The sequence below is a fragment of the Bos javanicus genome, chromosome 21, assembly GCF_032452875.1.
Source record: "Bos javanicus breed banteng chromosome 21, ARS-OSU_banteng_1.0, whole genome shotgun sequence".
NCBI classification, from domain to species: domain Eukaryota; kingdom Metazoa; phylum Chordata; class Mammalia; order Artiodactyla; family Bovidae; genus Bos; species Bos javanicus.
Genome location: NC_083888.1, coordinates 23,194,376 through 23,199,827, shown reverse-complemented (window position 1 = coordinate 23,199,827; position 5,452 = coordinate 23,194,376). Strand labels below are relative to the sequence as shown.

Below are 5,452 nucleotides of genomic sequence, written 5' to 3'. Positions count from 1 at the left end.
AAGTAAATAAACAAAAGTGTGGATTTGAAAAAAAAAAGGGGGGATTATTTGTATGATACCAGTCCTTTGTATTTTGCTGAAACATGCTTTATACCTAATGTGTGATCAATTTTTGTAAACATTCTCATTGCTTGACAAAACATTTATTTTATATTTTAAAATAATTTTATTTCTCTTTTGATTCTGTAAGCAATCGAAAAATGTGTTTTTTAAAAGATTTTTAAAAATATGATCCGTTTTTAAATTCTTTATTGAATTTATTGCAATATTGTTTGATGTTTTGGTTTTTTGGCCATGAGGTATATGGGTTCTTAGCTCTCTAGCCAGGGATCAAACCTTCAAACCCCTGCATTGGAAAGTGAAGCCTTAACCACTGGACCGCAAGGGAAGTCCCAAAGGAAGTATGCTTAAATAGCTCACTAATATGGAGAGTTTGTCAAATTCTTCCAGCCGTTTTATGAATCTTTGCTTTCTATTTCTGAAGCTACATTATAAGGTACATACTGTTAAGGACTGCTGTGTCCTCTAGTGAATTAAAAATTTTATCACCATGTATGTAAACTCTCTCCCCCAGTAATGCTTTTTGTTTTAAAGTCTATTTTGTCTGAATAATGTCTGCATTAACATGCAATTACTGCAAGTTTCCTTTGGTTTATTGTCTGATCTACAATTTTTTGTCCTTTGACTTTCAGATTTTCTGTATCTTTTAGGTGTGCTGACCGCAAACAGGTTTTAGTTGGATTTTATTTAATTTGATATGATATGACAGTGTTTGTCTTTTAAATGGTGATATTGTTTCATCATATTTTTCACATAATGATATTTTGCATTATTGTTATACTGGTACATTTTCTACCATGTTGTTCCTTTTATTTCTCTTATTTTTATTTTATGATTTTTTCTTTTTTTCCTGATCTTTAAAAAATTTGATTGAAACTTTATTTTTTATTCTTCTCACTAGACGGTACATATATCACTTCTATTTTTAATGGTTATCCTTAAGAATATACTGTGAACAATGAAGTATAAAATTTATACATAAACTCGTAATTTGAGAATATTTAAACACTTCAATTGTTATCATTCCAGTATCAGTCAACCTAGGCTAAGTTATTTTGTGATTAAAAAAAAATCAACCTCAAAATATTTATTTTATAGTCTTCAGGGTTTATTTCTTTCTCAAATTACATGTCTGTCATGATTTGGCTAAAGGCCATCCCATGCTTCTTTGTTACAAATATGTATTTATTTATTTATTTAGCTGCACCAGGTCTTAGTTGCAGCATGCAGGATCTAGTTCCCTGACTGGGGATGGAACCCAGGCCTCCTGCATTGGGAGCATGGAGTCTTAGCCACTGGACCATCAGGGAAATCTCCCATATTATCTTTACATAGTTCGCTCAGACTGACAGAGCAACTTCCACCTGGGAAATTTTGGTCTCCTGCAAGAAGGAAAAGAGAGATTGTCAAAAGTGGATATGACTGTTAAAATTTTCATTCAGAAATAGCACACATCCTTTTTGCTCATACTTACCTTACCAAAGGAAAGCAAATGGCTAACCCAGCATCAATAGGCTAGATATCTAATTTTATTAAAGGGCTCGGTGAATATTTTTAAGATGATATAATCCAACAGACTTATCAGCCCTCTTCTTATGCAGAATCTCCTCATCACTCCTTTCCCAAGAGAAACAACTCCCAACTGCCTGGAAATCGCTATATTAGGCTCAAAGTTCAGAATTGCATGTTATTTTTTTCCTCTCATGCTTTCTATTGGCCAAGAGTCCTGTGAAGCAAAAGGACACATTATACATCCCAAACTCAGCAAACAATAGTGAGACCAGAACTGAATAACCACCATGAACATCCACATTCAGAAAGACGGAGGCTCATAGCAATTAGTTTTCCATGGCCATTCTAAAGTCAAATTGTACAACTGTTGCAAGGGTTCCATAAAAGGGGGACAGGGACATTCCTTGTTCGGGTCCAGATTCATCACTTTCTAAGCCTTTTAGCTCCATGCTCCAGGAAGTCCATGCTCCAATATTCTCCTTAACCACATCTGAAAAGAGCATTGAGGAATAAACCCTCTTGAGAGGCTGAGCATCTTTCTCTGCCTATTTCTTGCTCCTGGAGGGTTGGGGACAAGATGGTTCTGAGCTTTGATCCATCAGATTCTCAGGCAAGGCTGGCATTTCTGTGACAGTAGGACTCATCAAAATGTTAGTTGGCTTTTATCTATTTGATTTCACTCCACTCCATATGCCAATAGTGACAGCCCAAATTATTTCTATACATGAACATCTTAAGGGTATTGAACTTCTGTGGAAGAACCACACCCTTATTCTCATTTCCTTAAGTCACATCCAATTTAATGATTTATCAAGTGCTATTTTATTCAGAGATTTTTAATGAAAGGTAGCAGGTCTAAGATTTTGTGACCTTGTTCCAAGGTTTAGGTTTTTTTTTTTTCCCCACAAATTTCAAATTTATACAAAGGTAGTAAGAATAGTATAAAAATCCCCATATATCCTTTTCTTAGATTCATGAATTATTAATATTTTGTCACATTCACATTCTCTCTCTCTTTAGATATTTCTTACTTGCTAACTTTAGACAGGAGAAGGAAATGGCACCCCACTCCAGTACTCTTGCCTGGAAAATCCCATGGACAGAGGAGCCGGGTAGGCTGCAGTCCATGGGGTCGCTAAGAGTTGGACATGACTGAGCGACTTCACTTTCACTTTTCAGTTTCATGCATTGGAGAAGGAAACGGCAACCCACTCCAGTGTTCTTGCCTGGAGAATCCCAGGGACGGGGGAGCCTGGTGGGCTGCTGTCTATGGGGTCACACAGAGTCGGACATGACTGAAGCGACTTAGCAGCAGCAGCTTTAGACACACACATACATCATAATTGCTGAACCATCTGAGAGGAAGTTGCTTTGATGATATTGTACTCAAGTATTTCAGTGTGTAATGAAGATATATTCTTATATAGCCACAGTATAATAGTCAAATTCAGATAATTTAACATTGATGTACTATTCTTATATATCCTCCATGTTCAAGTTTATCCAATTATTCCAATGATGTTATTTGTCTAATCTAGTACCACAGACTGCATTTAATTGTCATGTGTCTTTTGTGTCCTCTCTTTGTCTTTAACGCCATTATTATTTTTGAAGAGCATGAGTCGGTTGTTTAGTTGAATATGTATCAGTTTGGGTTTGTCTGTTTAGTCACAGTGCGTTCAGTTTGTGCGTTTTTCTAGGAATGTTGCACATAGGATACTAGGTTCTTCTTAATGCCTTGCCTCAGGGTGCTGAGTGCGTGCCTTGCTTTTGGACAAGACTACATGTTAATGGTCTTCATTGTTCAAAGAACTGAAGATGAAAAAGAGCTGTTTGTATCTTTCAGTTTGCAATCTTGGAATTTTTAGACTCTAGTCCCTTTAAGGCATCAGTCGTTTTATGAGTTCATCTCTTTACTCTAGCATTTTGTCACCTCGAGTCAATAACACCAAGGCTTGCTACTAGCATACTGCTTCCAACATCCTTGCCTAAAGCCCTCAGTTCATTTGATATATTAGCTGCTTTCCAAGTTATCAGGGAAGTAGCTTGACCACTTGCTTCACTACTGCATAATGTAGGTTACCATCTCTTCAGGTTCAACATAGAACTCACCACCGTCTGGCCCTGAAGCCTATGCCGTATAGCCTATGTTCTCTTGTACTGATAGTTCCTACTACCACTTTCTCTATCAGTCATCTTAGACGAAGATATGTGGTCATGTGAAAATGGATGACTGTTTCTGTTCTTTACAGGTTTGCAAATTAGCACCAAGACTATAGAAATAATAGGAGGCTGCTAAAATAGACTCTATAAGTTTATCATTCTAATAAGCAATTTTACTGCTAGGAATCTATCTTGTAAGAAATATCTGAACATATGTACAAAGATACATGGACAAAGATATTTATTTCAGCCTTGGTTGTAACAGTGAAAAACTGAAAAGCACTTAAAGAGCTAGTCATAAAGAAATGTTCAGTAAATTATGATGCAGTCATACTATGAGATACTTTTGCAGCCATTAAAGAGAATGAACTATGTCTGTAAGTTATGCTATACTATCATCTCTAAAACTAGTGCTCAATGGAAGTATATAAATCAATGGAAATCTATAAAACCTGTAATATAATTCCTGTTAAATAAAAACAAGTACAAACTGCAACATTCTGTGTACATACTCATATAGAATATAAATGTTTGGGGGGGAAAAAGCTGGAAAGAGCTACATCAAACTGTTAAAACAAGTGTTTCATTCTGAAGAGAAACATAGGAAGTTGTGGGATGAAGGGTAATGGAGAGGGATTTTAGCATTTTATTCTGGATTTGGCCTCTATTGTTTAAACTGTCAACTACAAACTGGCACTTACCAAGAGCATTGCCAACAACCAAACAACAAAGACATTTGCCATCTGCCTCTATGGAGATTGAGCCCCGGGCTGCTATAGCTGTTGACCTTCAACAACCCTTGAGGGAGTTCAGGGAAGACTGAGGCATTCTGTGCTCCAGGGAATCTGGTGGAACAGGTCTTTAGATAGTCGGATGTTTTTAGGAAGGATTTTATGATCTCAATCCTTGCATCTCCTCATATCTAGAGAAGAACTAAATCCCTTCATGGTGACATCAGATCCTCATGAATAACAAAAAAGCTTTTGTAAAATGAGTGCTTCATGGTATTAACTCCCCCTTCACCAAAACCATATGTATTGACCTCCCCCACGGCTGCTTTGGAGCAGTCTCTCAGAGCCATCTGAGATGCTGCCTCCCAGGCTGCAGTCCTCATTTTGCCCCAAATAAAACTTAACTCACAACTCTCAAGTTGCACATCTTTTTTAGTTGACAAAACTTATGTAAAAATATGTGATTGTGTTACTTATGTAAATTAATTGTTGGATAAATAATATAATGTGTAACTCAATGGCAAGATGAACATCTAAAGGCAATGAGAAGCCTGGGGTAGGAAAGAAAGAAATGTAATGAAGACATGATCACTGTTATCAAATACTGAGGTGTCTCTCAAGGTGAAAAAGTCCTACATTTATTTTGTGTGCCCCCAGAGAGCAAGGAGACCTGGGTTCCATCCCTGGGTCAGGAAGATCCTCTGGAAGAAGGAATGGCTACCCACTCTAGTATTCTTGTCTGGAGAATTCCATGGACAGAGGAGCCTGGTGGACTACAGTGCATGGGGTCACAAAGATTTGGACAGGACTGAGTGACTAACACTTTCCCTTTCACATGAGAGCAGGAGGATGGCAAGAATAAAATCAATTCATCTCTTTGAACTATCTAGGGATGGGATGGACTACTTGTGAGGTATAATGAAACTCCTGGCCTCGGGTATTTCAAGGAGGAAATTCAAACCCTAATAAAAGTTCAGGTTAAAAGA

General features: G+C 37.2%; 1 non-coding gene across 1 annotated transcript; it reads right to left on the bottom strand.

Annotated features, from left to right (window-relative positions):
• Positions 1 to 1,297: 1,297 nt before the first annotated feature.
• TRNAW-CCA (transfer RNA tryptophan (anticodon CCA)) lies at positions 1,298 to 1,370 on the bottom strand. Its single transcript has one exon. It is a non-coding gene; the product is annotated as a tRNA-Trp (tRNA).
• Between the last annotated feature and the right edge of the window lie 4,082 nt (positions 1,371 to 5,452).